Source organism: Temnothorax longispinosus, chromosome 9, assembly GCF_030848805.1.
Source record: "Temnothorax longispinosus isolate EJ_2023e chromosome 9, Tlon_JGU_v1, whole genome shotgun sequence".
NCBI classification, from domain to species: domain Eukaryota; kingdom Metazoa; phylum Arthropoda; class Insecta; order Hymenoptera; family Formicidae; genus Temnothorax; species Temnothorax longispinosus.
The window spans coordinates 17772666-17782955 of record NC_092366.1 but is presented as its reverse complement, the minus strand read 5'-3'; positions in this window follow the sequence as shown (position 1 = coordinate 17782955).

Sequence of the window (10290 nt, the reverse complement as noted above, 5' to 3'; positions counted from 1 at the left end):
AAAATTTCCACACTCGAATCAGTGTTGGATAGGTATTAGATGTATAATATTGGCTTTCGTTTCTTCCGCGAGGATCTGTCACGAGGATTCACACAAATGTTATTTCGAATTGAGATCTCGCGCGCCTCGCGGATAAAACGATTTGGGAGATTGTCATAGCACGAGCTGAATAATTTGTCGCAACAGACGTTGATGGCTAGTCAGCTGTCACGTAAAACTCATATATGGATGTGAAGGAAGGTAATGATTATGCAATATCCTGTCAACTTTATGCCCCGCGCGAGAGTGCCATTATAGTATATCGTTTTTTCTAATAAACGGAACTGGTTTCTGTATATGCAATAAACATTTATCGCAGCTAAAAGATTAAATTGGTAATAATATCATTCTATCTTGTATTCTCTCTTTATATCTAAAGAATTCTAATACTCTTTATATTCCTTCCCTATATTTACAATTAGCTTTGTCAATAATTAATTAATGGTACAAAGTAGACTCGGTGAAAACTGATATCGCACATAAATAGATATGAATTATAATAAAGAAAACCGATTTTTGTTTAGAATAAACATTTATCGTAGTTATAAAATATTGAAATGTCGATAGTCAATATTATCTGAAAAATATTTTTTGTGTCTATTTCTTATATTTGTGATTGAAATTGATGATAGCTAATTGATACAAAGTAAAATCGACAAAAATTAATGTTAGATAAATCAATACGATTGATGTGATTTTTTTTTATCTTCTGTATTATAAAACTATGACATAATTGAATTTGTTGTAACTTAATTGTCAAATCTTGACATTAAGAGGGCTATTATTTTATTTCGTAGATTACCTCAAGCGAATATTTTTCAAATAATTTTTTTCGTCGAGATTTATCGTTACCGGGAGGCGATCGGTGGATGAAGAGCATGACTAGAACTTTTTGTGACTTTGTATTCTTCAGCAGAAGTTGCTAGAAACTCGTCCTGCACTCTCTTTCGCAGGGGTGTAGTCGAATCAGGATGCACCTGGTACCAAGTCGATATTACGTTTTCAGGTTTGACGTATATCTCGCATTTTCTTAATTCGAATGCAAATTTTCTCGAGATCTAAATTTACTGATGCGTTTTTATAGACCACGTAACTTCACAGAGTCACAAGAAAGATAAGAATACACACAGCACGTAAATAAAAACGATAAACCTTAAAACCTAGCAAAATAATTCTGTCTAATTAATAATATTTACACGTTTAATTATGTTCTTTAATTGAGCGATTAAATAAAATTTCGAAAAATATATACGTTTTATTCTTCAAGTGCGCTCGCTGATCTTTATAAAGTCCGCACTTTAGACGATCTGTAATTTCGACTGAAATTCAGCTAGATTTCTATTTATAACTTTATACGCCATGCAATGCAAAAAAACAAAGAATTAGAATACATACATACCAAAATGTGCGGCATATAAAATTATAAATAGAACTCTATCCTAATATCTGACGCGAATTGTATATCGTTTAAGTGGGCTTAAAAATCGCAATCTTGAAAATATTCAGTTATCATACTTCTACATTGTGAATTATCTTTTATAAACAATAATTGTACATATTTTTAATAGCGTGAGATCTTGAAAAAATTTCTAGATTAAATAACTGCAAATCCCGCAATTTGTAAACTTCCATTCGATATTGGCAAATGATTTTCGAGAAATGAAAAAAACCTAGCTCTTCTCTCGGGCTCTCGATATGCACAAATAATTTTTCTTATCTTCTCTACATTTGGGAGTGGGACGAAAATATTGGTCGCCGTCAAACGAACAGAGAAATGGTACACGCGGCAAAGAGCCACTCTGCCGCTTTGTACGGTGTCGCGACGTCGCGGTCGCGAGTGCAACCGTCACAATAGCAACCTGGTGGTAGCTTTTTCGGGAATACACCCCTGCGCTCCTCCACCGCTCGGTGACGACGAAAGGAGCGAGGCGTGCTGCTTTTAAAGCAGCTCGCGTTTACGGCGCGCCCGGCGAGCCTCGAAGGCTCGCGCGTCCAAGGTCAGTGCCGGGGCCGACGAAGCCGGCCGGCCGGCTGGTCGGTTGGCCGATCGGCCGATCGGCTCTCCGTCTCCGTGCCGATCCGTATCCTCGCGGCTGGCAACCGCGATGGTAAGGCGCACGTACTATGCGCTTATCATCCCGCCGGTGCAAGAATGCAACTCACTTGCGCTCGCTCGCTCGTTTGTTCGCTTTAGCAAGATTCGCGGTGCGCGCATTATTCGCGCGACAAAGAAATCACAAAGCGAGCGGGTCGAAGTTTTCTCATCCCGCTTCCCTCTCGTCAACCGTCATTGACGACGCGTAAATCGATGGCTTTTGTATAGCCAGCATTTTGCATATCGTATCTGTGCGCTCGGTTTATCTTTCCTTCACGGCTCTTCTACGACGTCGAGACTCGACTGCTCGTAGCTCATTAAAGTTCGTATCGTCGCGCCCATCCTTCATCGGGATTCATCAAAATGTCAGGGCGGTATGTCGAGATTACAGCTTGCGATACGTTAGACTCGAGGGACATTGTTGGAGATTAACGTGGACCGAACGTGAATGTTTTACGATATGGAATTTCTTCGTTCCCTCAAATTAGGTTTTTTTAAATTAGAGATAGACTGATAAATAAAACTGATTTAGAAGACAGAATGCTGAAAGCAAAAAATACTCACCAGGCTTTTGCACAATCTCCGGTTTAATGCAATTTCGACTCATTCCGTTTTTTTCCTCGCCACTACGCACCGTGAAACCGCAGAGAGTTTTTGCTTTGGAGTACTCTCGCGTCTCCGCCACAAATATCGTATCTATATGATGAGAGAATGCGGTGCAAAGAAATGGCTAGTGCTTTAAGTTAAAGTGCCTTTGAGTCACGTTTAAATTTCGCGACGATATAAAGATGTTGCACTGACAGTTCTGCTGGTAAAAGAGTAGCACAAGCTTTATTAACAACATTTATCAAACTACTACTCGAAGATTAAAGAGATACTTCAGTCAGAAATCCAACAAGATGACATTATGGGTTCCTTTTCCTTAAATCGCATATATCATAAGAAAAAAATTGTAGAATGTCTATGTATAAAATAAAAATCGCGGTGTTGCATCCGCAGTCATCACGAAATATCTCCAGCGAGACTGCATCCCTGTATCCACTGTATCCATGCGAGCGCAGCCTATGCCCCCTTCGTGAAAAGCGGCGGAGTCTCGCGGCTAGGAATTCCGCGAGGGCCCCCTTTGCGGCCGAAGGCAGGCAGGCAGATATGGGCGGACAAGCGGGCAAGGAGGCGCAGGCAGGCAGGGAGGCAGGCACAGCGAGCAGGTAGGTAGGTAGGTAGGTTGGTAGGTAGGTAGGTAGGTGGGTAGGTAGTGCACCGGAGCAGAGGCATTCTCGCGGGAGGAGAAGTCGAACCGAGTCAGCGGCGGCAGTGGCGACGGCGGCGACGTCGACGACGACGATAACGACGACGACGAGGGCAACGGCGACGGTGGCGAGCAAAGCTCAGACAGATCACGCTCGTCGAGTTGTCGGTGGGCACGAAACCCCCTCCCCCCCTGCAGAACCGGTTCTCCGCGTTCGTCCTCTCCCCCTCGCCCTGTCCATCCCGCGGATCCCTTTTTTCTACGTGTCACGGTCGTCGTCGTCGCACTGGCGTCGCCCGTTCCTGCACCACCGTCGCGAGAGCACCGTCATCGATACACGCGCCGGTACCCTCGCGCGCCTTTTATGATTAATTGTCTGTGATTCCTGCCGGCGCGGCGCGGGATAACCGGCAGAAGCGTAGTGACGGGGAGAGAAGCCGTAGATGGCGACGGAACGCCCGTCGGAGTGTGCCTGCTTCGGGGATTCGGGGAACTCGACGCTCGACGTCGCGGCCGGTCGCGGTCGAGGCCGCGAGTGCAGCGAACGCGCCGTAGTGCCTCACCTGTCTTCATCATCGTCATCGTCGTCGCAACGGTTTCACGGTTTCGCTATCGCGTCCAACGCTTCCGCGACGGTCTCGGCCGAGTGACATTGAGTGCACACGGGTAGCCTCGACTTCTAGGTATCGTAGCTTGGAAAATGATAGAGTCCGACGCCTAAGTCAGGGTTTCCCGAGACCCGAGGGCGGCGCCGAGCCGCCGTCGCTTCTCGGAACTCGGCGTCCCGAGAGGGGAACGAACAGGTGATGTATAGAAAAGTCGGGGCGCAGTAGTAATAAGTTTCTCGCTGTGCGTTCGCCGGAAGCTATATAAGTACGGTTGCCAAGGAAGGATATCGTCGGATTAAATCGCGCGCCGAATTGGTCAATTTAATGCCGAGAAGAATGGGCGCGTTTCTTTTGCATGTGAAACGTTGATTTAGATCAAACATATTTGCGAGCTTTCTCCCGACTCTCTCGATTCAACGATTATACTAACGATTTTATATTTGCAATCGCGTTTTTTAACAAACGTTGCCGATAGTGCTCGTAGCGCTCGCTCGGCGTTTTAACATTCAAGGTGGCGCCCGGCGAAACTCACATTCGCGTCACGCCTCATGAGCTCGGTAATGTAAGAATGATAAACTAAATTAATAATTGGTATCGCTCGGCGGTATCGCATCAATCAATTTGCCGAGTGGTTTCATGACGTTCCACCTGTCGCCGGTGCATCGTCGTCGCCTTCTTATCGTTATGCACATCGCGCGACAACGGTAAGGGGACGCGGTGGAGCGTGTCCTGCAATTTCACAGGAATGACATCGTCGAGTCGCCGGCGTCAAGTCCGCTGCTCCCTCCACGACACTCTCGCAGAAGTTACGTGGTGTTTTCACCCCTGGGCTCTGACATACTTAAACTTTCTGTAACGATGGGAATTACCCGTACAATCTATATTTCTTAAGTCTCAATGATTTCAATAATGATGAATTGTGTAATTTTCTTTTGTGACAGAAAAAAATCCGGTTAAATAAATTTGCACGCGTCACTCGTTGACATTTGTTCTCTCTCTCTCTCTCTCTCTCTCTCTCTCTGACGACGCGGACGATACGCGATATGCATACGCGATACATTGTAAAAATGGTTTTGCAGAACAACGAATCGCTACGTTTCGATCGTCGCTAACTCACTCCTGCTTGTATCGGGAGGACGAAATTAAATTCTATCGAAGGGATCGAATAAAAAAATAATTGGGACTTGGGACTTTTGTACGTCTGCGGCAGATTTTCGCGGAGTCTTCATCTGACGTCTTCATTATTGAAATTACGCTATGTTTCTCCGCTACTTTTCGCGAGGAATTTCACGTTCTTTTCTTCGCGAGAGATTTACGCTACTCTCCATTTCGCGGACGATTCGCGAATCCAATCGTCCCTTTTCGCGGCGCGGCGCTCGGCAGCCGGTCGAACGTTTAGCCGGCCGGTGCGGCGGGTGATCGTGCCGATTCCTCTCATTGGCCGAGAACCGGCGGGTACTGCTTGCCCGCAACAAGACTCTTTGTTCCGTTTTTCGTTCGTCCCGACGAGCGACCGCGACGCGACGGGACGGGACGAGACGAACAGCGCGGCGGCGGCGACAGCGACGAGCGGCGCGGAACCGGAGCCGGAGCAGCGCGCTGCGAATTTGCAACGGCGAGTGCAGTCGTAGGTCTTTCGGTCGTCGCGCCGGGTGCAATTATCGCGCCGGGCTCGCCTTCGAATCCGATCGTCCGATGCCTCGGCGTGTCGGTGTGCGTGCTTGCGTGCGTGCGTGTCGGTTGCTATACTCTACTCGGTATTGTATCGCGCACCGTGACGGATTCCGGCAGTCTACATTTGAGGGATCGTCGCTAATCCGCTCTGAAGGGCCGCGCTCAAAGCGTAGACCGATCTATCGGCCTTCGTAATAACGCCCTTCGGTGCAATTATTAAGGGCGACGAGTATCGTCCCATGTCCAGGCAAGATCGAGTGTCCTCCTTCCTCTCGTCGCTAGCAGTAAAACGAGAGACTAACAGCTACAATTAGTAGCCGCTGTCGCAAGGTATAACGTTGATAAGGCTGGCAATTAGGCAGGTATGTTTAGCGCTAAATGTGCGATGTGAACAGGAGTCGCCTCTCTTGTTCCTTCTCGGTAAAGCTATAGTTCAGATTTCAAGCGCGATGAAAAGAAGTTGGACGAAGAGTGTCGGAGTACATTGGATGCAATGCGAGGGATCGAATCATACATTCATATTTTACTCTTAGTTTATGTGATGTCAAAATTGTGAAAATATGGTTGAAAATTTTAGAAAAGTTTATAAAATAAAATTTTTTTCTGATATTTCTCTGATATTTCATACGTATATCTTCGAGACAGTATACGCTAAATTACTAATCGTTCAATAATTTAGACTTTGTTGGACTCCCTCCCCTAAGTTGAACAAAGTGAATACTTATATACAATGTAGATAAAACGACCCTTCGAGAATAAAGAATGAAAGACGGACATTTGGTAACCTACGTCTAGAATTAAGTTGACAAGTTAGACAGACGATATAATCTTCGATAGCAATCAACATGTTTACTTCCAACGACAGAGAAAGAGATTAAGATTTACAAAAGGATTAAAAGTTACTCGTCAATAAGAATTTATACGGAATTATGTAAAATCGCACGATTTCATCTTCTTACGGTGTTTCTTGTCGTCTTAACGCACCCTTGACTTACGCACTTGACTCACGCTTCAAAGGTAGATCGAAGGGATTCCATTCATATATTAATATCTTTCGAAAAATCTTTGTTGGACGCGAGTTATGCGAATCGCAGGGAGCGCAGGTGAGAGCGGCGAAACCTGTTTCCGATCGTGCCACCCGGTATATGCGAGACGGTTCTATTCTCCCGCGGGTCTCGACTTCCTGCGACGACCTTCAGCGCCGTATCACGAAGTCGGCGAAGAACGTGCGTTCGAGAGCCGCGCCGCCCGCGCCGGTGCGGCTTTTATACTTCGCCTTGTCTCGCCTCGCCTTCGCGGCCGATCTCGGAAAAATCGGGCCCAGACTTCGCCCGGGCGAAGGGGGCGGTCGTCGGGCGCTCCCGATAGACGCGAAGGGGAGTGCCCAGACTGACCTTGACCTTGAACGTTCTCGCTATTGTGGCCCTTCTCGCTGCCGAGACACGTCGCGCGGGTCCTCCCGGTCGCCTCCGCAGACCCCCTAACGACGGGAGAAACCTCCCTCGATTCGCTAATTAGTAATTACGTGCGGCAAATTAGTTGGCTCGGATCAAAATTTCGTAACCAGATTCGTCAGGTGGCGCGTAACTCTTTCCTTTCTTCGTTACATACATCGCCACGCCATCGCGCCAGCCGCGCGCGAGAGACCTCATCGTGGTCTCTACCGATTCGATTAATTATATCTCTCCTCCCGATGTAATTACTTCCCGTAATTAAATCCTACCGAACCGACGCGCGACGTCCGTGCGCAACGCTCTGCGCGGTGCACGGTGCGTGCGCGAACGCCTCTAGAATTTCTCCCACGGCGTTTCCTCAACTTTCCGAAGCGTACGCCGTTGCCAAGTGCATGCACGTGCATGCACGTCATGCACATTCATCTTCGATGCGCCAACTTGGCTGTTTTCTCGAGTATCACTTTTCCTCCATCTCCCTCATTTCTTTTTCTCCCTTGTCACGCGGAAATAAAACAAGACAATGAAATTAAATCCGCGCGCATTTATCGGATAGAAGTTCGTCTCGCAGGGAAAATCATACCCTCCGCTCGGCTTCCGCCGCTCGTCAGCTCCGCGGCTCTCGAGGCGCGCTCGAAAAAGTCGTCCGTATCGAAAAGGAAATCGGCTTCGAGACCTGCCGAGGGAATGAGGGAATGGAACCCCTCGGCGCGCTAGACGGACGCACGTACGTTCGCCTCGTCTCGCCTCACCTCGCCGCGCCGCGCCGCGCCGCGCCTTGCCTCGCGCGCGGACACCGCTTCGGTCAAGGTCGCAGTCTGCGCGCTTAACGTTCTTTTTGCACGTTCTCTTTCCCCGCCTGTACCCGGTGTCCCAAGTGGAACCGATCGGCGTCGGTCCTTTTCGCGGATCCGTCGTCGTCGCGCCGATAGAAGGGAGAAGGGCCGGGATCGTCGGCTCGCGAGACGACGCGAGCTCGACGCCGCGAATTACGCTTACGCTTACGTTTCATTTTGCTTCGTTTCGCGACTTGCGCCGAGATCTGCCGTCGCGCGGAAAAACGCCTTTCTCCTCGCGTTAATTCCAAGGAAGCTTTCCGGATGCATTTCTGTCGTCTCACGCGGTTTTTCTTTTATGCCAGCTTTTTCGTCGCGTCGCACTGTCAGAAAGTAATATCTATGATTAGGCCTCTATAGCTCTAATTATCTCGTTGGAATTATAATTTCACATAGTAAAGCTTGCCGGTTTGAAACGGAGCGGTAGCTACATGAGCGAGATTGTTAGATCGTGAATGTTTGCGATCGTTGATTAATATTAATACGATATATCGCGGTAAAAATTTGTCAAAGATCTCGCGGACTAAGATTGAGGTACATATCTTTTGACACAAAGAGCCTCGCGAGTCTCGCGACGAGCGACTTCCGACGCCGCCAAGGCGTAACGTCGTATTGTACATACCGCGGCGCGGCGGCGATATGAGAAATGAGAATTTTTTCACAGGTACAATGAATTTTAATACGCGTCTCAAGGCCTGCGCCGACGAAGGCACTTTGTATAGGTACATAAAGCGGGATTGTATACGAGACTATACGCGGCGGGATAATGTGCCGAGGCTTGGTAACTCCACCACCGTTGGCGGAATTCGACGGCCAATGGGGTACGAGTTTCCTTCTCTCGGCGCGAAAGGCAGCTCATATTACATATTTACAATGCGCGCCGAACGTTAAAAATCCTCCCAAGAGCGCCGTGTGTCGTTATCGCGTGCGCGAGAGTCCGCGCGCGGAGGACGTAAGGTAGGTAAGTATTGGCCATCGGGTGAGTATGATCCTTGAGTACGCCGTACGCGGCGAATTTTTCGATGCCGCGACTCGCGTACTTGCGCCGAGGGACGCGTGAGGTAAGGATACCCAGCGACGAAACCGCTGGTTAACAGCAATCCGGTATCACAGTCTCCGATTAACGTGATCCTCTGATTAAACTCACTCTGCATCTCTTTCTAACTATCCCCCTATAGAAAGAGATGAAGAGTGAGTTTAATCGGATCACGTTAATCGGAGACTGTGATATCGGACCTAACGTGTGCATCGATCGATGGAAAGGTAAGTCATGGTGATGATTAATCGATTAATGCATCGTCATACAGGAAATAAAAGAAATGATATATGTAAATCGACAAGCAGATCAAGTGTCCGTTACCAAATTGATGTAACGAAGCCGGTCTAATATTTGAATTCATTACGCAAATTTCACGCAACGTGCACACGAGTCGATTCTGAAAATTCCTGGTTTCGTAATGACAAGTCCTAAATCGCAAATCTATTTTTTGTTCTTGAAAAAAAAAAAACTTACCAAACCGCAATTTTAACTTTCGACATGACTCCTTTCGTCTGCGGATATATATATATTTTTATAATTATGTTCATATTTTAAAGTTGAATTCTCGGTTTTATAACGCCAAACTTGGTGAATAAATTTATTATTTGTCTAGAGAAAAGAAAAATAAATTACTGTCATGCCGTTTTCTATTTCTCGATACTCCTGTTATCTATAAATATGTTTTAATTCTATTCATAATTTAAAAGAATTAAGTTATAAATTCTACATTGTATAATGTCAAATTTAATAGTTAAATTTATCTTTATCTCTAAAAAAATTATTATTATTCCATCTCTTAATATTCCTTTTCCTTATAAATATGTTCATAATTACGTTCGTAATTTAAAATAGTCTGTGAGAATTATTCACCTTATAAATTATCAAACTTCATAAATTCATTCTTTATTTCGAAAAAAAAATATTGTATCACAGTTCTAATTCTCGACACTCTTTTTACTATACTATCTACAAATAATATGAAGCAAATGTCTCTTTAAAGAAACTTAATTTAGTTTGCGACAAATACGAAATAGAAAACCATGTGTAATAAAATTAGACACTATCTCAATATACAACTTTTAACTTTTTAAACACAAGGAGAGGCGTTTTTTTTTACATATGATTATACGGATTTTGTAGGGGCTTCGATCCCGCCTTTGACATATTTTATTTATGTGCCGATTTGACCGATCGAGCAAGCGATGATTTACCCTTCGCACCTGATCTTCGCCTGATTCTCCTCGCAACCACGAAGGCGCTGGCTTCAGTGGCTTCCCGCTTGCCGCTCGCGAAGCCGCG